This window comes from Rhinolophus sinicus, chromosome 17 (genome assembly GCF_057876585.1).
Source record: "Rhinolophus sinicus isolate RSI-liver-muscle chromosome 17, RSI-T2T, whole genome shotgun sequence".
NCBI lineage: Eukaryota > Metazoa > Chordata > Mammalia > Chiroptera > Rhinolophidae > Rhinolophus > Rhinolophus sinicus.
Genome location: NC_142517.1, coordinates 42835750 through 42860191, shown reverse-complemented (window position 1 = coordinate 42860191; position 24442 = coordinate 42835750). Strand labels below are relative to the sequence as shown.

General features: G+C 36.5%; 1 long non-coding RNA gene and 1 other non-coding gene across 6 annotated transcripts in view; both read right to left on the bottom strand.

The window, feature by feature from the left end:
- LOC141570624 (uncharacterized) overlaps nucleotides 1-24442 on the bottom strand; it is a 757454-nt gene that overhangs the window by 709911 nt on the left and 23101 nt on the right. For all 5 annotated transcript variants that reach the window (XR_012494838.2, XR_012494842.2, XR_012494844.2 and 2 more), the window contains exon 2: nucleotides 19084-19158. This is a non-coding gene — a long non-coding RNA (uncharacterized LOC141570624). The remainder of the gene's footprint in view (nucleotides 1-19083; nucleotides 19159-24442) is intronic.
- On the bottom strand, nucleotides 2029-2136 carry LOC141568165 (U6 spliceosomal RNA). Its single transcript, XR_012491205.1, has one exon. It is a non-coding gene; the product is annotated as a U6 spliceosomal RNA (small nuclear RNA).

Sequence of the window (24442 nt, the reverse complement as noted above, 5' to 3'; positions counted from 1 at the left end):
TAGATTGGCCTGAGTTATTGATAAGAGTGCATATATTACTAATTCTGGAGTCAATATGCTAGGTCATGTAGTTAGAGTTTAAAGTTTTGCTCAATTAGTTCACTGAAACCTGCATTCAGGGTTGTCCTCCATAAATGAAGATGTAAAAAAAGTTTTCTGATATTATGAAGAGGAAAAAAATTAAAAGATTTGAGATAAATAAGAAAATTTTGGTGAATATTTATAATTTGCAAAACACAATCACACACACACACACACACACACACACACACACACACACACTGTGGCCCTCAAAAGAGCTCAAAAGAAACTCCCTTCACCACACCATTCAAAAATACATTAGTAAGTTGAGGGCTGACATCTTTCGAAAGTACTATTGTCTGTGGGTACAGGACACTGCTATGGAAATGGGCTCTCTGATGAGCAGACTTTGTGTTGACAAAAGTCTAGGAGCAATTCTTAACCTCAAGAGACAAAGTGGACTTGGTTGTGATAATGGGTAATCGGGCCAGTACAATTATCGTATGATTCATAACAGAATTATCTTTGACAGTGCTAACTGACCCTGGGATCCCAAGTACAAAAATATAGGGCAACCCACTAAGTTCCTTATTGATATAAAAATAAAACAAAACTAAATAACAGCAAAACAGTAACAGCCTCTAATTCTGAAGAACAAAGGCATACAGTGACCTGGGGGGGTCACTGTAGAAACATAAATATTCCCAGTGGGTAGAATTTCAAACAGTACATCTCATGATCTATTTATCTGGAAAGGAAGATAATCTATAAGTCTACATTAATTTATGGGCAGTAGCTAATAATTTTATTGGATAGTCAGGGACTTGGGGGGAATAACATTGAAAGATTGGTGATAAAAAATGATTAGAGCAAAGAGCAATCTAGACTATTAGACTATTCTAGAGTTTGTGTCCCCGGTGAATATGCAAAAATAATAATAATAATAATCCTTTTATATATGCACTACATAGAAGGTTTTCAATAGCTAGTTGGAGAAGATGACCTGGTATATGGATTTATTAACTTCTTTCCACAGTCACCCAGTAATTATTGAACGGTCTCATGAAAAAACTGGTCATGGTTTCAGAGTTTATGCATGGGCTTGACAACTAGACTTCCTCTCCCCCAGATGTCTGGATATTATTTCTGCTGAGTGCCAGTTTCAAAGTAGCAGTGAACAAACAGGAGCCCTGATATCCAGTACCATATTCGAAAAGAAATAACCAGCCACCTGATGGCAGGTTAATCACATAGGGCCTCTTCCAATATGGTGAGTGTTGGAAACCATCTATTCTGAAAATCGTATGTTCTAGACATGGATTTGTCTATCTTGTCTACCAAGCTTCTGCCAGCAACACCATATGTGGACTTACCAAATGCCTCGTTCATTGTTACTATAATTCACATAACATTGTTTCTGGCTGGGAACTTTATTTTATAGCAAATTGATTAGGACATTAAATTGATGCATTTAGGATGCATTAAGATTTCCAAGAAGAAGGGGTTGGTTTTGTAAAGCAGTAAAATGACTTATTGAAGATTTAGCTTTGGTGCCTGTTAGGAGATATCTTACAAAGTTGAGACAATGTCCTGTAAAATACAGTATATGATATAAAATAACAACCAATACCTAGTGTTTTTTCAGCCAGAAGATGTGAGCTAAGGAACCAAGAAACGAAAATGGGAATGGCACTTTTCACTATTACATTAGTGGTCCACTAACATAATTTTTACTTCACATCCTGCCACTTTCAACACATTGGTTGAAGAATTTTAGTACTCCAAGGAGGAACACTTCTACCACCAGATACAACAGTGTCTCAAACCACTTGACAAAGAAGACAAGGGAAATACCTACCACGTTGGCTATTGTTGAGCATGATTAAAAAGGGATAATTACTGCTATGCAATGTAAACAAGGAACATTTCTTTTACACAAGGATCCCTATAGAGTGTCCCTTACTGTTTCCATGTCCATTAATAATTTTTTTTACTTTAAAAAAAAAGAAAAATATGGAACGTTTCACGAATTTGCATGTCATCCTTGCGCAGAGGCCATGCTAATCTTCTCTGTATCGTTCCAATTTTAGTATTATGTGCTGCTGAAGCAAGCACCATTAATAAATTTTAATGGAAAACTAGAGCACCCAGATACAGGTAGAACCACCAGGGGCTCAAATCCCAATGAATGAAATTTGGGCTACTCCATAGTAGGTAAAGAACTCCAGTTAACTGAGTTAATACTGACATGAAGATAAAAGTAACATGGAAAGGTTAGTTGTTGATGAGGAAATTTATATACACCAACTAAAGACGATTTGCAGAAGATATACTGATTTTCTGTTTTACCCTTGCTTTATTTAGTATGTTTTGATAGTATTAACTTTATAATTTAGTGCACATATTAAAAATGTCAAAGAGAACTGAGGAAACATAATCATCACTACATATATTAGAAAAGATTATACTAAATAATCTTATACTATTTAGTATAGGTTATACCAAATAGTGTTAGAGTCCCCTTGTCTAGGGAGAGGGTTAAGTTTTTGTTTGTTTGTTTGCTTGTTTGTTTGTTTGTTTGAGAAATTGTCACCTTATTAAGAGGTGGGAAGGTAGTTTGTGTTGATATTTTTGTTTTAAGTTTGGAACATGAATGTTTGTCCAGACAAAGGGTGACATCTCTTTCATGACTCTTCAAAATATTTTAAATACTTTTCTGGGTTTGATTGTTTCTAGTATGTAAGTCTATTTTCTCTAGGTAGAATCCCAAAAACTTCCCCTCTATAGATGCTTTTACAAATAATGTAAGCAATTAGCTAGTTTTTGCCATGGGGGAAAATAGGGTCTGTATGGGGAATTCATTTTTTTGATGATGTGAATGTCACCGAGGTAGAGGTAGTAATGGAGGCTTCCTTTATGACCCATGAAGTATGGTTTTACAGTCCATGGCAGTTGCAGCTTCCTCCACAGGACAGATCTATGGAGTGGTTCTAGAGTTTGTGGTGGTGACAAAGGACAGCTCCCTCGTTGGTACATTTCTGTGGTGTGTTGCAAAGTATTGTTCCTGGAAGTTTAATCTGTTTCTCCAACTCTCCCAGTGATTCCATGTAGGGGACCATATAGTTTATCATTTGAATTAAAAAATATTTGGGAGTAAAAGGAGATGCTATTAATTAACGATGTCAGAGATAAACTAGAACTTTACTGAATAGATGGGGCACAGTAACTCTAATGCCTTAATTTACTTAATATATTTTGCTGCTTAAATGAGTCTGAAAAGACTTATTTGTTTTTTATGAAGAACCTTAACCAGAATACAACTGAATTTTTAGTATTATAAAATTAGTTAACAATATAAATGGACCTCATGTACTATATTGTGCCTGTAACACAGGGGAGAATATTCTATTCTACATAAAGCAAATTCAGATTCATTCAAATTCACAAAATCAATTATATCAGTATTAGTTGACTTAATGTAGCCATATGCTTATTGTCTAAAGAACCATGACTTATACTGATGTTATCTGTCCTTAATGAAGCTGAGGGAATGGAAACAAAATATCTTGTCATGATGTTTTTATAAATAGTGATTCACTGACATATAGGTGAGTTAAGGTTGTTAAATTTAATATTACTAAGACAGAATTTATACTTTATTATTATTTTTATTATTATTATATCATTATTATTATTATTTTTAAGGAGGGCGCAGCTCACAGTGGCCCATGCAGGGATCGAACAGGCAACCTTGGTGTTATACGCACCATGCTCTAACCAACTGAGCTACCCAGCCACCCCCAGAATGAACTACTGCTTGAGCAATGTTGACCAAAGTGTCCACTTGTATACATGTTTTTGGCATCCCCAGTATATACAATTGGAATATTGTTCAGCCATGGAAGGGAATGGGTTCTCACCATGTGCAGCAGCATAGATAGACCTGAAGGGTATTCTGCTAAGTGAAACATGTGAGACAGAGAAAGACAGAAGCAATGTGACTTTGTTTATATGGAATCTAAAGAACAAAATAAACAAACAAACAAAACAGAAACAAAGTCATAGATACAGAGAACATTTTGATCGCTGCCAGAATGGAGGGGGCTCGAGAATGGGTGAAAAAGGTGAAGGCATTAAGAAGTACATATTGGTAGTTACAAAATAGTCATGGGGATGTAAGGTATAGCATAATAAATGTGGTCAATAATACTGTAATATCTATATATGATGTCAGATAGGTACTAGATTTATTGGGGTTATAGATGGGAAGGGGTTGGGGGACAGGGTGAAAAAGGTGAAGGCATTAAGAAGTACATATTGGTAGTTACAAAATAGTCATGGGGATGTAAAGTAAAGCATAGGGAATATAGTCAATAATATGGTCATTAGTACATATAGTGCAAGGTGGATACTAGACTAGCCAGGGGGATCACTTCTTATATAAATATCTGACTACTATGTTGTACACCTGAAGTTAATAAAAAATAATATTGAATGTCAACTATAATTGAAAAAATTAAAAGTGAGGGCAGGTGAAGGGGAATAAGAGGTTCAAATTTCTAGGTACAATACAAATAAGTCATGGGGATGTAATGTACAGCGTGGGGAATATAGTCAGTAATATTGTGTAGTGTGGTACAGTGTCAGAAGGTTGCTGGGGTTATGGTGATCACTTCTTTAGGTATATAAATGTTGAATAACTATTGTGCACACCTGAAACTAATATAATTTGTATGTTAGCTATATTTTAATAATAATCATTTAAACACAAATATTTAAGTTACTATCCATGTTAAAATTGTCATCATCTAATTTATATACTATTTTAGGCTATAGATACTGTATTTCCCTAAAAATAAGACCTAGCTGGACCATCAGCTCTAATGCGTCTTTTGGAACAAAAATTAATATAAGACCCGGTCTTATTTTACTATAACATAGTATGTAATATACTATGTTATAGTAAAATATATACTATATTATAGTAAAATAAGACCGGGTCTTAATATAATATAATATAATATAATATAATATAATATAATATAATATAATATAATACCAAGTCTTATATTTATTTTTGCTTCAAAAGATGCATTAGAGCTGATTGTCTGGCTAGGTCTTATTTTCGAGGAAACGCAGTATAGGTATAGCTATATGCATATTGTTCTGTGCTACAAATATAAGTATTTGTACTATAATACTACTAATGTCAGAAATCCAAGAAGAAAGAAATATCAGTCTCATTCACCATTCCAGTGCCTTCATTCAAACAATATCACTGAACACTTACTGGCACTCTCCTTACTCATTTAGCAATTCACATCGTCACCAGGCTAGTAGCTGAGAAAACAGGATGACCAAAACAGACATGACCCTAAGGACATAAGTCTAGTAGTCCCAAAAAGAAAATGCAGTAATCAAATTTTATTACAAATAAAATACACAGTTACAAACTATAATGAGTTCTATGAAGGAAATCTATATGATGCCCTGGCACCTAGGTTATATAGGGAGTCAGGAAAGAGCTTTTTGAGGAAGTGGCATTTGAATAGACACCTGAAAATGACAAAATAATAACTAAGTGTGGGAGTTAGTGTGGGAGACCAGGCTGCTCTAGACATAGAGAAAAGCCAGTAAAAGGCCATGAAGCAAAACTGGGCATGAATTTTAATTCAGAGCACTGAAAGGAGACCTGTACAGCTGCGGCTGAGAACACGGTGGCATGGGACCACAGTCAACCCCAGAGGCAGCTGCCTACACCACAAGGCCCTGCATATATGATCAGGAAGGAGGACTTGCCCTAGTCATCTCACCATTCTGGGAAATTGGGTAGGTCAGTAACAACTTGAAACAGAATACCAGGAACAGAAATTAAGTTCTGAGAGGATAGCTAGTGCAGGATTACAATTTCTACCCAAAATGGTAAAATGCAGGGAGACACAGAGAGGGAAACCCAAGCCAAAGTTCTTGTGGGAAAGCCAAAACTTTTAGGAGTCCAGAAACCAAATTATCAACACCACAGCCAAGATGACCTTTAGCTAAAAATGTCAAACTGAACACATATATCTATCTACCCATCTTTTTTCTCCCAAAGTCCTTAGCCTACAAAAAAATACTTTTTTAAATTTTCACTTATGAAGGATAATTGGGCTAAAAAAAAAATTTGTACCATTACCAGACCAGAAATTTGAGGAAGAAACAAAGTAGATGGGAAATAAGAGCCAATAAAACAAAAAAACAAAAATCCCACCCAGCCTAAAACACGAACAAGAGAAAAGTACTTGAGGAGATTTGTATTTTATAAGCAAAATTTGTTTATAATCAAAATTACCACTAAATGGGACTTTATTTTCACGGTACTCTTTTGTAATTTAAAATGTGGTGCCTTACACATGTATTGCGTGGGGAACAGTTTCTGGAGGCCAGGGTCTGCTAGGGGATTAGAACACCTGGAAAAACAGCCCTGGGCAATTGATCTCCAATTGGCCCATCCTTACAGTAAGCAGTCAGGAATGTGCCGTGGTCACGAGTTAGTTTGCATCTGGTAAACACTAGAAACGTAACTACAGTCTCCAGAACAGTTGGGAGTGATCAAAAGGGAGTAAAAACCTCCAAGCACTGGCAAAAAGACCTCCTAAAAATCTTAAGAGTTCTGTCTGTCAACAGGTGGTGCTGGCAGTGGCACAACATCCTTGTGGGGGAGGACAGCCAGGCCAACTTCCCGCCACCAGGGAGAGATTACTGTTGTGCCTCTTGCCCTGCAGAGCTGTCTGCATGCATGTAACAACTTAGATCTTTCCTACTTCCGTTTAAGGAAGTTGGCTTATGTACCTGAAACATTGTTGTCTTCCAGTCAACACCATTATCTGTATAAAAACTGTACAATTACCTATTTTTTTTTAAAAATGAAAAATAAAAATTATCCTTGAAAACTCTTGAGAAAGCAGACAATGAAAATATGTCTTAAGGATCCAGCACAAGTGATTTCTCCTTAACAGTGGAGCAGAATAATGTTTATTTGGTTAAACACCTGAAAAAATGTCTGGCTTACATTTAGAAGCTATGCCATAAGGGACAAAACTATAGCTTTAATCATTATTGTCATACTAAATGTGGTGAATGCTTTTATTACAAGAGGCACATGGATGCAGACTATGATGGAAAGAACAGCAGGTTTACATCACTCATCTGAGATTTGCTCATTCTGGGACAAAACAGATTGAATAGAATGACAGGCAAAATCATCCGCCATGTTTTAAAAATTGTTTTTCTTTATGTTTTCCGTATGATGCAATTAAATTATGAAAAAATAAGTATGAATATAATTCCCCTGTAAAAATAAGAGTCATTCCAGATATACTCTAAGCTGAGAGTCAACAAAAATGAAAAGTAGAGTAGCTTTGGCACAATTGTCATAGTAATTTATTAAATTGTGGTCTTAGATAAGCTACACAAGTGAGAGCTTTTCCTCTTCCCCTGAAAGTAGTAAAGGGTAGTTACTGCTGTTTGCACCCCTGCCCCAAAGCAAACAATCTGCCTGGAGTATTAGTTTGTGTGGTGAGTACTGGACCTGGAGAAAAAAGAGCAAAGAAGCTAACTCCAAATCTCCACGTTTGGAGAGAACAAGAGAGGAAAATAGGAATAGAGAAAGCTGTCCCTTCTCTCTGGTAAAAAAAATTCAAGATATTATTCTCAAAGGTGGGTTTTCTGACACAAGAAGAGCTCATTGGAACCAGGAAAGTGGTAAAGAATGCCAGATAATTTCAGATCCCAAAGAATGAGAAGGAACCCTGCCCTCACATCTAAAATCAAGCTATTCACAGACCCTACTAGTCACACGTCCTACCCAATCTCCAAAGAGCATTGAGAATCACTAAATATTTGGGAAGATAATTACTAAAAATCAACCTAAGGAAAATTACTATTTAAACAACTAAGAAATCTTGTAAGTTAAAATATTTTTCTAGCAATTTTCCAGATACCTATGCCTTAACAAACTACCTCCCTGTGGCTAAACACAAACATTTTACTATATTTCACCATTTTGTGGGACAGGGAATTGGGCAGGTCGTAGTTGGGGGGTTTTTCTATTCCTGTGTTATTGACTGAGGTCACTTGATTATACACAGCTGACAGATAAACTGTTCTAGAGTTTCCAAGACAGATTTAGTTACATGCCTGGCACCTTGGTGGGGATGGCTGGAGGACTGGACTTAGTTGCAATTACCAAGCACAGGCCTATAAGTTGCCTCTCAGTATGGTAGTCTCAAGGTACTCAAACTTCTTACATGTGGCTGGCTTCCCCAGAGTAAAGATTACAAGAAACCCAAGTGGAAGCTACAAAGAGTCTTAGGACCTAGTCTTGGAAACCCAAGAATATAATTTCTGCCCACCTTCTAATGGTCAAGCAAAACTAAGGCCGAGTCACATTCGAAAGTAGAGCACTAGATTCTACCTCTCAATGGGAGGAATAGCAAAGAATTTGTAACAATGCTAAATCTACCACAGACAGATATAGATTCCTCTTATGGCTATGATGTAATAACTAGTGCCAGAAAAACCGTCCTGCAGGAAACAACTAAAAAACTGGAAAAATATATGAAACAACTGTTTTTAGGCAATGAACAAAAGGCATGAAAGATCATGATCTCTGAGAAAAAAGGAAATAAATGAGGTGACCTCAACAATCACCTGGCTTTCTACTGGGACGCACTTCCCAGAAATCAGTTCATGGAGAGAAAACCCAAATAGAGCAAAATGATGTTAATTAGCTGAGAAGACAGATTGCATTTTGGGAAGGCTGAGGTAACTGGAAATTGTAGAACAGAGCACAAAAGAAATGGGGAAACAATGCAGAGACAGAGTTCCAAAAAGATGCATGAGTCCCTTGAAACATTGGCTGAATCCTAAAGGATGGGAATCCACCATATTGGACAAACTAAAATTCTGAGAGTAATAAAACTACAAGGACCTATAGGATCTAAGGAAATACAAAGCAGAAAGATCTCATATCAGTTGCAAAATAAAAACTTTGTAAAACACCCAAAGCATTAGGTAGAGGTCCCAGAAAGGCAATGCCTTTGACTAGGGCTAAATTAGTGGTTTACAACTAGGGATGATTATTGCCTGCCAGGTGACATTAGTAATATATAGTTTTAATTGCCACAACTGTTGGGGGAGGGCTGGTATTTGCATCTAATGGATAGAGCCAGGGATGGTGATAAAAATTCTACAACACATAGGACAGTCCTACCAAGAAGAAGAAGAAGAGGAAGAGGAAGAGGAAGAAGAATTATCTGGTTCCAAATGCCAATAGGGCTGAGATTGAGAAACCCTGATTAGAGTAAGACGACTTTACGTCTGGTCTAACTACTTTAGATCTGATCTCATACAACCAGTAAATTATTCTAGCATAGTCCAAAATACATTGTCAATATGCAAAATTGACTTGTATTTTTATGTACTAGAAACAAATAATTAGAAAATAAGACATAAGTAATACCATTTCAGATAGCATCCAGACACATAAAGTATTTAACAAAGTGTACGAATACCTATATACTGAAAAAAATAAAATATTGCTAAAAGAGATTACAGAATTCAAAAATAAATGGAAAAATATACCATGTTCATGGTTACGAAACTAAAGATTATTATGATGTAAATTCTCCCCAAAGTTGTTTATGGATTTAATGCAACCTTATTCAAAATTTTGGCAGATATTTTTGCATAAATTAACAAATTGATTCTAAACACATACAAAAATGTCAAAGACCAAAAGTGTCAAAACCATTTTGAAAAATAACAAAATTGGAGGACATACACTACCTGATTTCAAGACTTACCATAAAATAAAATTTTACTATTGACATAAAGATAGACGCATGGATTAATGAAATAAAATTGAAAGTCTAGAAATAGACACACACACATACACAGGCAGTTAATTTTTTACAAAGGTGCCAAAGTAATTCAATAGGAAAAGGATAGTATTTTCAACAAATTTGCTGAAATACACATCTGTTTCCAAATAACTGAGGGAAAAAAAAACCTTGAATAATTCTTTGAAACATACACAAAAACACTAACCATAGAAGAAAAAATCATAAATTGTACTTCACCAAATTTAAAAATTTCTATTCTTCAAATGTCACTGTTTTTAAAAAAGCATTATTAAAACATGTTGCATACGGCGGGGTTTAAATCCCTCATAAAAATCCGCTCAGAAAAAACGAAGATTCTCGTGATCCGTACGCAACGTGTTAAGAAAGTAAAAAGTCAAGCCAAGCCACAGTCAAGAAAAAAATGATTTGCAACACATGTAAAGAACTTGTAACCAGAATCTTTACAAATCAATAAGAAGTCAAATGACTCCATTTAAATTGGGCAAAAGATTTGAACAAGCATCCAAAGGAAACTATCTGAATGGCCACAAAGCACGTGGATGGATGCGTGAAATCATCACACACTGGGGACATGTATGTGAAAACTATGATGAAGGACCACTATATGCCCATTACCATGGCTAAAATTTAAAAGACTGGCAATAACAAATGATGACGATGTAGGGCAAATGGAACACTCATATTTTGCTGGTAGGGATGCAAAATAGTATGGCTACCTTAGAGTACCATTTGGCAGGTTTTTATGAAGTTAAACATATATTTACCATGCAACCCAGCAATTCCACTCTTGTTTTTTTACCTAAGAGATATAAAAGTGTATGTCCACACAAAGACTTGTAAGCAGATGTTCGTGGTAGCTTCATTCTTAATAGCCACATATGGGAAACAACCCATCAACCAGTAAGGCAACTAACAAGTTGTGAGATATTCATGTGTTCAGTGAGATACTCCTTAGAAATAAAAAGGAACAAAGTACTGCTATATGCAACAACATGGATGAATCATAAAAATATTATGGTTAGTAAAAAGCCAGACATAAAAGACTACATATTATATGGTTCTATTTATACGAAACTCTAGAACATGTAAAATTATAACGATAAATTTTCGATCAATAGTTGTCTGGTGTGAGGAGAACAGGGAAGTACTGAATGCACTGGGAACTTTGTGGTGATGAAAATGTCCTATTATCTTAATTAGAGTAGTATATTTTCTATATACGTGTGTGTACATTTGTCAAAACCCATCTAACTACTTAAAATGACTATTTTGTTGTATGCACATTATACCTCTATAAAGTAGATCTTTTAAAATAAAAACTTTATCTTATAAATGAAAAAAAAAATGTGTCTCTCAAATTAAAATTTCAATAGGTGGGATAAACATGGAATAGACTTAAAGATCAAATCAATGAGCTAGAAGACCAAATATAATGGCTCTTAGCCCCAAAGCAATATCAAGTATTATCGAATAGTTGGATATTTTGGATAATTAAAAAGTTTCATTAGCCATCTACAGGAATTCTATAAAAACGGAATAGAGAAGAAGAATGGGGAATTTCCCGGAAGAAAAATACAATTTCCCAGAGCTGAAGAAAATCAAGGGGCTTCATATTACAAGTACCACTGGCTGCGAAGAAATTAGGACCAAAAAAAAAAAAAAAATTTAAATACCCACACAAATACTGACGAAATTTCAGGATTCTCAGGAAAATAAGAAAATTCTAAAAGCTTTTAGACACAAAACAATCTACAAATAAACAAAGATTGATTGAAATCAGATTTTACATCGGCAACACTGATTGTTCGATGATAATAAAGCAGTGTGTTTAATGTTCTGAGAAAAAAAGCTATTTGCAGTCTAAAATTTTGAACCAAATCAAGCCAGCCTTTACTTAGGAGGGCAAGATATTTTCAGACATACAAGAACTCAGAAAATGCATTATCCTGAGAGTTTTTCCGAAATACCTCAGATCTTTCCAATTTATTTCCATCTCTGCTTGGTTTACTGCTGCCTCGTCTCTCTGCCTCTGGTCTTGCCCCACCCGTACCTTTTCCACTTTGCAGCTGGTATGATCTTTCTAAAAGATAAATCTCGGCGTTTGCTTTTCAGTAAAACCCCTGAATGTCTTCTCCACACTCATGTCCAGCCACTCTCCTTTCCCTCCAGCTACTTCTGGCCTCCTGAGAGCCCTCGCTTCCCTCCCATTTCTCTCTGGACAATCATCTCTGAGTCTCTAGAATGTACCATGTTCCCCCCTGATTGCCTCTGCTGGAAATGCTCTTTTCCTGGCTCATTCTTCATCTTCCTTTAGGCCTTTCTTAGTCCTGACATTATGTCCTCAGAAAAGTGCTCTATGGACCACCACTCCATCCTTGCCCCTCCATCAGATTAGGTCTGACTCCTTTGTTTTGTTTTGCACAGTTTTTTTTTTTTTTTTTTTCAATTGGAGTGACAATTGTTAGTAAAGTTACATAGATTTCAGGTGCACAATTCTGTATTACATCATCTATAAATCACATTGTGTGTTCACCACCCAGAGTCAATTCTCCTTCCATCACCATATATTTGATCCCCCTTACTCTCATCTACCACTCCCCTCCCCCCTTAATGACTCCTTTGTAATTGACCCTAATAGCACCTGTACTTATACTTATAATTACAGTAATTATATTACACCGCTGTAACTAAACATATATTCGTATAAGTACTTGGTTGATGTCTTTTTTTTGCTAATAGAGAGTATGCTCTATAAATGTAGTTTCATTTCACCTTCAGCTCTGTGGGTGAGAATGCTGTCTGTCTCCAATGTGTGTTCTCCACTTCTCTAGTAACAGACTAGATTTTCCAGTCTCCCTTGGCTATGTGGCTAAGTTCTGGCTAAGGGGGTGTGAGCAGACACAGAATGTGCAACTTGTGGGCTGTACTCTTAAAGGAAACAGGTTTGATCTTCACTTCCCCATTTCACTTTCTTGCTGGCTAGTAGGCCATCATAAACCTAACTAAGGTCAAAACCTTAGGGAGAGAGGATCGACAAGGCAGGAAGGAACAAGTATCTCTGGCTCTGAGAACCCACCTCATACCAGTACTGGAATGATTTTCTTGGACTGTTACATGAATGAATAGAGGAAAAATACTCCAGATTAGATTGCTAAATCCCTCCCACCTCCTGAAAAATATTACCCCTCTCCCCAAAGAAAGAACTCTAGAATTGCCTCTCGTTTCACTTACGATTCCTTATATGTTTTTTACTTTCACTCATGGGTACCATAAATATTTATTATATTCCATGATCTATTTATACAACCTTTCAATTTTTTATTATCCAGTTATCTAGATGCCCTCTATAAGACCCAGTGCTTCCACGTTATCAATCTTAAATTATAATGAAGAAAGAGTACGTAACTGCAAAATACCTTCTTGTGAGTTCTATTTGGAGTTCCAAACATGTCCTCACCTCAAGGAGAGAGAGGATATCCATGCCAAAATAAGCAAAATTCAAGTCAGTATGGAAAGGTCTTATTATATCTTGAGCATCAAGGGACATTGGCAAGGATGACTTCACACGTAGATGTGGCAGTCAGTTGTTTAAGTGTAAGTATCTATGAATGATTGCAGTGGTCTCATAATTGATCTACCTTCTTGTACTATGAATCCCTCGAGTCTGTCTGCCAAAATGATCTTGCTGAAATGAAAATCTGATCACATCACTTCCTCTGCTCAAATGTACTCACTGGATTTTCATTGCTCTTGGGATAAACACCAAAACCTTCCAGGTGGCCTGCAAACCCCTTAGTAACTTCTGCTTGCTTCTCCCTCTCCCTTGCTCTCTGAGTGACAGCCACATTTGCCTTGTTCTTTAGTTCCCTCCAAAGCACCATTTCCTTTCCCGTAAGAGCCTTCACACAGGATGTTCCTTTTGCTTGAAATATGCTTCCCCCACTTACGACTCCTTCGACTCATTTAACTAGTACGAAATGTCACATTTTTAGGGAAGCAAGCTTTGCCTGAATCTTCAAACTTATTCACATTTCCCACTCTATACATTTATACTATTATAGTTTCTCATAGAACTTGCACAGTTATAATTATCTGTGTATTTGTAAGCATATTTGATTCAAATATATCTGCTTTATTGGCCAGAAGGCTCATGAAAGCAAGGACCACATCTATTTTGCACACCATTGTATCTTTATTAAGTCCTTTATTGGGGACTTAATAAATATTGGTTAAAAAAAATGAATGAACAAATTCATGAATGAGATATGATTTGTCAGGTAAGGGGTAAAAGGCACCCCTGCCTGCCTTTTCCATTACCCGTCTATTAGGGCCTGGAATTCTCTCCATCGTTTAATTTAATTAACGGGAAATTTATTAAGGGTTTCTGGAATTCTGAAATATATGCTAATGAGGTTCTGTTTCCATCTGTAACAACCAACTAGAAACAATGTGAAAGAGCAGTGCCCCTTGTGGAAATTTTAGGCAAAGCCCTAATTATGTACATAATGTTCTGGGGTGCATACTCAAGTGTGAAAAGGGGAGAGAGAGGATTACAGGAGGAGTGTACCACGTGTGCTGGTTATGAGCTCACACTTTCCAGCCTAACTCTCTGGTTTTGAATCTCTGTCCCATCACTTATGAGCTATTACTCATAGGCAGTTTTCTATCCTCTCTGTGCCTCAATTTTCTCAACTGTAAAATGGAACTAAATATTATGTGCCTCATTGGCTTATGCGGATTCAATGAGCTTAGAAGAATGCCTGACAGAGGACAAGGGCCATATAGGCATTTGTAGGTAAAACATGTTACATGGGGGATGTTGTTCCCAGACAGGTGAAAAACCTGTTATTAGTTACAACAGTCAAGTATATATGAACGCAACTTCAGAGGATAGAGGTCAAGTCTTCCCTCTTCTCACCATCCTCAACATGTTGCTTTGGGTAAAAGAATTGTGCTACTTAGGGGTTTCTTGTTACAGATAGATATCTTCCAGGAACTGTAAACAGGGAATTATCCAATCTTCTTAGCAAGTTCCAAGTTCAAGGCCTGGGATGCTTCATTTTAAATAAACAGAGACTGGAGAGAACTAGTTAATTTAATCTAGTGAACATTTACTGCGAATGACAGGCCGGCTAGCTGTTTCCAATGACCTGTACTTTTGTCCTGCTTGGCACACCGTGGCCACCCGCATGACCCAGGCCTCTTGCATCTGGGAAGGGAGGGAGCAGAGTGCTGGGTGCCACTTTCAGGCCACGGCAGTTAAAAGCTGGTACCCGGCTCTCCTTTACCCCTTATCTGAGGAGGTGCTGGAGAATTTGGACATCCTGCACAAAGCAGAACTTCCAGCTCCTTCCCTTAATTTCAACCCAAAGTTTCTCTTTGTTATATGAATTTAAGTTGGAACCAAGGAGTTATTTCAATGGGGCTTCCTTACTGAGAAGCTGGATGAATGGTTTTATATTGAAAAATAGCTTTGCTATTGTAGTTACAGATTGATTTTAGACTGTTACATGAGCAAGAAATTGTGTCAAGCCAGTGACTCTTGGAGGTCATTTTTATGGCAGTTAGCCTACTACGACTAACATCTAAGAACTGGGCCAGGCACTCTGATCAATCTGTGTAACTCAGTTTCAACTGAGGTTTCCATGTCCTTTGTAATCCAGAGATGCTGTTCAGGTCTCAAGTCCTCTCCCAAGATTAGGTAACATCTGAAACTGTATTCTTATGCTCACCTCTGGCACTGATCTCTTGGTTCTACAGTATTAGAAAAGCATATTCATGCCATTTCTCAAGTGCTTTCTCTATTTCCAGCTGCATCAACTAAACATGAAATGCAACCTCTATTCAATTTTCACCTCCCCTCCCCCTTGCGAATTCCACTCTCACAAAGCTTTTGTTATTCAGTTGACTCTACTGAATGTGGGAGTAGGTGAGCTAGTGCTGGCATTTACTTTGTGCCATCCTACAACTTCAAACAGAATAGCAGACATTTTATTCTTAGAAGTCCTTCACCTCTACTCCACCCAATAAAACTACAAGAGATAATCCTCAACCTCACTAGAATCCATTTTTCTTCTTAACCCTCTTCCTTAGATTGCTCCTAACTTGAGAACACTAAATTTTTCTCCGTATAGTATGTTAAATCAGCAGTTTTAATTTAATGAAATTCACGTCTAGGCCCATTTTTGCAATGCTAAACCCATTAAGTTCATCTTCCATGCAAGCAACCTCTTCCTGTTTAAGGATCATTTCCACAAAGACACAAAAAATACACAGGCGCTCCCACGGGAGGTGTATAGTCCCACGGAAAAGATAAGACAACTACACAAACAATTATAAATCAGAATAGGTTATTACACCTCAACAACCAGATTACTTCTTTCACATCCCACAGGATTCTGAGAGAAAGGAGCAAAACTGACATGGTTCCTCTCTACTCCATTCACTAATAAAGATATCTGAGCTTTGGAGGAATTAAAAATCTTTCCCCCTCACGAAAGGGGAAGAACCTGTGGTCCACAGCTTTTTAACTTCATGACAATGTTCTCTCTCGCCATGGAGAGAAAATTAAACCCTAACTCCCCATTGCAACCCTTCAAATAGTACATTGAGGTTATAAAGACAATTCCAGTCAAGGTTTCTTTTTGTTATCTGAGCTTAAATTGGAGCCCTGGAGTTATTTTAATGATACTTTCTTTGCTGAACAGTTTTATATTTAATACTAGCTTTGTTATTGGAGCTATAGATAAATGACTCTCAGTAACCTTTGGTGCTTCAGTTCTGGGCAACCACATTTTAAATAAAGTACAATGCAGAAAACAACTTAGCATTTTAAAAGTCTAGAATAGTCTGATTTCATCATATTACTGATTCTAGGCCAAATGGTTTATTGCATCAGTGACATAAATTGGAGTTAGAGTGCAGAAGAGAATATTGAGCAATTATAATCACCCATTGCAGGGCCGATATTTGATAGAAAGTGTTAATTAATTTTCATTGTTAGGTATCCACTGGAGATGCAGATACTATCATAGTAGTACGATCTCTGAATAAAAGGCTCATATTTTTATTAGACTGTCATAGTTAAACATACCTTAATTGATAAATTGAAATAATAAAGCTTTTTTTATTGAAGATGATAGTTTTATGTCTCAAAATCCTTGTTTTCTCTTTTATCCTTTAAACATTAATAGATATAATCTTCACTTTACTGTAGTCATAAAAAAAGTTAAATTTCATTACTTTAAAATATGTTATATTTTAACATATTAAAATAACATATTAAGTTTCCTCTCTGAATCACTAACTATATTCCTTTTATGTGGAAGATGTAAAGATTAATAAGAAACTGAGGTGAGTTAGAAATAGTCTTTCTGCACTTATTTAAGAATGAAAAATAAAAATACTACATGATTCCTAAGCTTTCTATATTAGCTCTACTGAATTGATATTCAAAAACAGCTGAGAACAGATCTTATACAAACCCTGTGTTCTAAACTATAATTGGTTGACTGACTGTACCTTTGAATCAGTATGTTTTACTCTCCCAGAAGCAGCTGCATTTCAATACATCTTTCATGTTGGCGTCTCCCCATAGAGATAGAGTTGAACCTGCCAAAGCTGTGTATATTTTTCTAGCATCTATAAGACTCTCTGAAATAATAGATTTTATTTCATAAAAGCATAGAACTGCAAGTGACTCTGGACTCTTCAGTTATAATTTAAACAGCCCACTTACCATTTGTCGGATAGCATCTGTTTGAACAACAAGAAAAATCTTAATCAGGTTTGGAAAAGAGCAAGATGTCAATTTTTAAAGCCAACATTTTAATAAATTGAACAATAGGTAAGCTAATGAGAAGTAGAAGTGAGACTATTTTATTATCTTGGTGTTAATTTGCTTTTTTAAGAGTTTTGCTGTTTAACTCAATCCCCCTTTGTTTCCCTTGTGCAAGTACACACAAAGTATGTGGGCTGCAGGGAAACTGCATGGGCCCCAGGTTATCAGAAAGGATGAATGAAGGAGCCCCAGCAAGAGAGAGGCCTTGAGAAGTAATATGGCCTAAGTAGGTCCCAAACTGCAACGTGTCAGAAATACTCAGGGAGTTTTTGAAAATGCAGATTCCCAAGTCTTACCCTAGAGATTTAGACTCAATAGTTATATAATAAGTCAAAACTCAGGAATATATCGGGGGGGGGGCAAAAAACGTATACAAGTGAACACACTTTGGTCAGTATTGCTCAAGCAGCAGTTCGCTGTAATCAGAAGTGTCTGGACACTGATGGTAACCAGTTTGAGCGCCTCTTGTAATTGCAGAAGTCACACATGACTTGTATTCATCTTTTGTTATCGGTATGTATTGAGTATTACAATTGATATACAGTTTTCCTTTCTTAAAATGTGTATACATTTTTTTGGCACCCTCTGTGTATTACATTTCTCAGGTAATTCAGATGATCAGCTGATGTGTCACTCTCCCGTTTTAGTCCAGTCCCCCCATCCTACAGAGTACCTGAAAATGGCTTTCACAAAGTGAATTAGTAACCAGAATTAAGTTTAAATCCAACTATCCATATCCTATGGATAGTAATTATTCTAATTGGTAACCAGAATTGAGATTGGAATCCATATCCCATGGATCCCGACGTCCATGTATCTTCAGTGTTACTGTGCTTGAGAAAGAGAAGAATGAAAGAACCATGGGCTGAACACTGAAAACAGAGGGCCTAGCTACATGCTTTTACCTTGGATAGTCCTGGTATCTGTTCTGAAGAATCTGAGTCAGCAATTCCACTGGCATTAATTATGATAGTGGAAAGTTGGAAACAACTCAGTTGACCAACAATAGGATATTTTATACATAAATTATAGCACATAGTTATAGTACAAGGGGAAAATATGTGACCTTTAAAAAGATGATGTAGATGTATACTTTAGACATAGAAATATAGTCATATATATACACATACACAGGGGAAAAAATCTGAAGAATATACATCCCAACATTGACAAGTTATTTTTCTCAGTGAGTGGTTTTCTCACTCAATAAGCAGTGAGATCATAGGAATCTTTTCAAAAGTTTGCTAACCATTTTTCACATACCTTGTCAAAAATCATATTTTGACTAAAATCAACATACACATGCAACATACTCACATATAAATCCAGAGGTGTTATGGCTTTGGAGGCAACATGTTATAGTTCAGTGATTCTGTTGAGCCAAAGTTGAACCTAAAAAAGAGTAAAATTGATGAGAAGGTTGCTGGTTTTTTTCCTTACTACCTTTTCCTGTGGGTTTTGTGTGTGTGTCCTGTAAAACGGAAATAAAGTTATGTGAAATTTGCATATTTATATTAATTGTGTATTTGATGAAGGTGTATGTTTATGTGAAGAGTCTTAGTTCCTACCATATAAATGTTTGCATCACAATACATGTTAGGTTCCCTTTCCCTTAGGAAAGTGACTGGTGGTTTAGAAGAGGCTATAATAATACAAATGTATAGCAGTTTTTTATAGGAAGAAAGAACTGGGATTCTGTAATTGACTTAATATTAGAGCTACAGTTTCACCAAAGATCTTGCCTTCTACTGTGTTTATTAATAATTTAGCTATAGTGGTATACAAAGGAAGTGGTGTGTATTTACAGAGAAAATATTGAAAAACCTCCGTTGGAGATAAGGTTATACAATCTAGCAATAAAAATGTGTGCATGTGTAATATATTGCTCTCTCTTCCGTGTTGACTGCAGCTCTAGTAAGTCAAAGGTGGTTATTTCTTCTATGAGACAGGGTTGTGATGGAAGGAACAGTTGCTCATTTCATGATTCTAATCTTGTCTCTGCTACTGACTTGTTCTGTGATCTTGAGTAACAGATAAACATTAAGTTCAGGGTTCAAAACAAATATGACACCCTTTATAGAAAGTGCTCCAATTAAATGTGTATACAATTGTCTATACAATTGTAAGTATATTTTTATATATACAATATGTATTCATAAACTAAACATACAAAGTTCTTATAGTCTTAAGCTAAGAATTTCAGAGTTCATAAACTAGACTTATCACTCTTTTATAGGTCATTTAAAAATAGATTATCTTTTAAGTCAGATATCCTGGAATATTAAATATTAAACATTAAAAATAGAGGGATGACAGCACAAGGTCCTTTTTGTAACCCCTGCTCCTGACTGCTAGTTTTCTAATGGTGAGTACACTGTGCTGAGACATGACACTAAATGCTAGGCAAGGGGTGTGATTTGGTGATGGTGGCTCCAGATTTTGAGAGTATAGCTCTATATACTTTAAGGCACCTGGGTGTATTCCAGGATCATGGTCCCAAAAGGGATAATAACTAATATTTATTGAGTGCTTATTATTTGTCCAGCCCAGTGCTAAATATTTTACATGCATTAACTCATTTACTCGTAGTTTTATTGATGAGGAAATGAGGCTCTGAAAGGTTAATTAACTTGCCTAAGATTACTCAGCAAGTGAGTGGCAGAGCCAGGATTCCAATTGAGGGCCTCTGACTCTAGAATCACACCCTTAAATTAATGAATCCCTGCACAGCCTTCTCTATGGTGTCCCTGCCGAGCTCCAGGAGAACATAGGCTGTGTTTCTTGTATTCGTATTTTATTCAGAGCGTGGTTCTGGGTATGTATTCAATAAATACACCTAAGTCATGAATAAATGATATCGGTATTTCTCAAATCAGTTGAAAGGTATTTTGCAAATGATTTGTTTCAAATGATAAGGTACCAAAGTTTCAAACTGTCAACTTTGAAAAACCCAATAGGACAAAATCAAGGTCGACTGTGAAATGGTGTCATTCTTTACTCATTTGCCTTTTGATGTCATAATAAACAAATCCAAATAGCTCAGTGGCTTAACACATAAGAATTTATTTCCCATTGACAACATGTCCACTGTAGGTTGGGCAAGTCAGCAGGGCAGCTGTCCTCCATACAGTATCTCAGTACACAGGCTACTTTCATGTGGACCCACCATCCCAATGTAGGGCTCAGAAAAGAAGCAGCAAGGTCAAGCAGGGCTTTACACCTCAGCCTAAAGTTACAATGTAAATGACATGCCACTTCCACTCAGAAGTTATTGGCCAGAAGTAAGTAGAGAGCCTCAGCTAACTACATGGGATCTGATAAGCACAGTCTTCTGTAGCCAGGAGAGAACTAGTATAGGTGAGCTCTACTTATGTCTTCCATAGAGAGAAAGGAATGGGCATGTAGTAGGTGCTGGAATTGCTTATAACATGAGAAATCCCTGCTGAAATGGATCACACTGACCAGTGTTGCCTTAGGGATAGGAGAGAAATAAGAAGTGGGGAAGCATAATTTAAAAAGTGGAGGCAGAGGTTATTATCATGTCTCCTTTCTGCTCTGCTCATGAGTTGGAGAATTTGTACACAGCTGTCATACACCCATACAGAAGGAAGAAAATTACCTCACCATAAACAAACAAAACATTTCAGTAGGTTAAAGAGCTAACTGTAAAAAGAAAATCTATAAAAGTATTTGCAAACATACGAAGAGTAAGATTATTTCCTTAGGCTAAGGAAGCCCATTTTAAGCAAGACACAGTACAAAACCTATACAGGAAAAAGACTGATTATTATCTACATGAAATTTAAAGCTTCTTTTTGACAGAAGACACAGGAAGCAAAGTTGAAAAAAAACTGATGTACTGGGAGCATGTATTTTCAACCTGTCCAACAGAAAAAAAGAATTAACAAACAAAATGTATAAGGAATCCTGAACATAAAAAAGAAAAAAAAAAAATCAAAGCATTGAAGAGGAAATACTGAGTACCAATAAACTTATGAAAATATGCTTTACCTAAGTAATAATTAAGAAAAAGCAAATTACAACAGTAATAAGATACCTTTAACTCATCAGACTGGCAAAAATCAGCATGATTAATAAGAGCATTAGAAACATTGTACAGCATTATACCTCTCCAGATAATGTTGGTGGGAATGTAGATGACAATACCTTCCTGGAGGCTATTTGGCAGTAGTTATTAAAATGCACATTCCCTTCAACCCAGCAATTCTAACTCTACTTTTTATCCTACAGAAATATGTATATACACAAAATTGCATGGGAATAATGTTTGCTAAAGCATTATACATCGTATGGGAAAAAATGAAAACAACTTAAATATTCAATAATATTGGAGCATGAGTAAATTACCATGCATCTATGCCATACACCATTACACGTAGCAGTAAAAAAAAAAAGAGTGAGATGAAGGTAATTAGAAGCACCAGGAAAAAATAAAACCAAAACTTTATGCGAAAAGGTATAATGCTAATATTTTTAAATGTGGCATGATTTTGAGCAATTGGCAGACTGAAATATGCAGAATTCATTGTAATAATATATCACCAGTGTTGTGACACTGGAACAATAGAGAAGGAAATACATCACATTGTTTATCACTGCAGTGAACAATATTTACATAGCCACGATAATATAAGTGCTGTTTATTGGTATTCATCTTTTAGGATCAACCTACCAAAGCATTAAATACTTAATTAAAGTTATAGAAGATTCAAAAAGTTACCAACAAAAATGTTCACTAGCTATAACAATGTTACAATAAAAGTAACAGTGACCTAATGTGCTTGGTGGAAGAGGCTGGGAGCAAGATGAAGGCAAGGGTTGGTATGCGAACATCCTTATCTCTCAGAGAAGGGAGAAACACTGCCAGGGGAACTTTTGCTTAGTCTGTATTGTTTCAAATTTGTAATGTGAATGCACTCACATATTCTTTGTGTACTTACTAATAAATTTCAATTTTTAATTTCAATTTTCTAAGAAAAGATAACTAAGTGTGAGAATAATTTTTATTTCAATGTCTAGATATATCTGAGTGCATTTTTAATCTAATTATCTGGAAAATTCTTTTGACTTTCCACTTTAGATGTGTAGAGTAGAATAATTCTTGAAATCCAATATATTTTATAAATGTTTCCTAGTGCATCCCTATAAAGAATCCAGAGTATCCCTCTTTAATTTACCCATTAAGATCAATGTGTATTAAGTAACATGCTTGAAATTCCGATAATATTGTATTAATGTAATACCAAATGAGAATAGAAACATCACCCTAAGATGATTTTAAAAGCATTTAATTATCCAACATAATTATCTCTTAAGCCCAAATTATATTATTATCCTTCTGAAATGCCAACTGTCTTGGTTCATAGGTAAAAGTGGTGGCATTAAAAAATGATAATGACTCCTGATGTGATAGTCAACACCTATCTACTATTTAGAAACACCTTGGTGTCCTGCAAGCTCCTATGCTATGTTGCTTCCAATCAAAAATTAAAAGGAAGGGAAAGGTGAGGCATAAAAGTATGTTAATGAGAGCTTATTTCTACTCTGGCTTATTATTTGTTCCCTCTGTATCTTCTCTGGTGAGCAGGATGGTGCCTGGCATATCCTTACACAAAGCATCAAAGAGCTTCTTCCTCCTCGAGTCTGGAGGCTGCTGGACACCCTGCTGACTTCACAGTCTCGCCTCCCAGGGGGTGAAATAACAAAGGCTGCCTATCACTATCAACAGAGGAAAAAGCCAAGGATGGCTGCCTTCTCTCTTCAGCCTTCCAAATCTTTCACCAATACATCTGATTGGTGGAGCACAAATTGTATCTGAAATCCTGCTTGTTATGAAATATAAGAAATGTTGTGCCCAGGTTTCCAGCCCCTGCAAAACTGGGGAGATATGAGTGTAAAAGGGTCCAGGTACATATAGACAACATCTGGCCCATTTGTATATTACAAGATTCATATGAGTAGCCCTGTTTAACTGGAATCGAAGTATTGGGTATGTGTAGAGAAGACTGAGTGCTGACTGGAGAGAACTGGAGAGGGGGAAGGAAAGGGAGAGAAAGCGAGGCCTAAAGATGAAATGGGTTAAGTGAGTATTTACTAGAGATCCATTATGGTCCTTAATCAGGAGAGTTACATCACTAAAGCAGTCCTTTAGGACAATGCTGTCACTGATGTGATAGAAAGAACTTTGTGTCTATGGGAGTGGAAAGAAAAGCGGAAGGTAGAACCTTGAAGACAATTTTAGGAATTCACAAGTGAGGTTGTGGAGGCTGTGGATTAGGGTAAAAATAGTAAGAATGGAGACAAAAAGGGGCACATATGGGAGATACGGTCTCTGGGTCCAGAAAAGGAAGCTTGTACCTGAGAATGTTCCAGAGTCGAGCAACATGAGCGGTGGGTGCACCACCTGACTGTTCTGTGCCTCCACCTGTCTCCTGGGGAAGCAGGTGCCTTCCCGCAGACACCTCACGGTCTCCAGCCAGCCTACCAGCAATCATCCTTCTCTCAGATAGGACCCAGGTTTGCCTCTGCATTTTTATCTCTTTTTCCAATTTCTTTGGTGTATTTACACTAAGGATGGAAATATGAGGTGTGATGAGCCAAGGAATTCCATCATGTTCCCTCTCTTTCCCACTGACTGAAGAACTCCACAATCTCA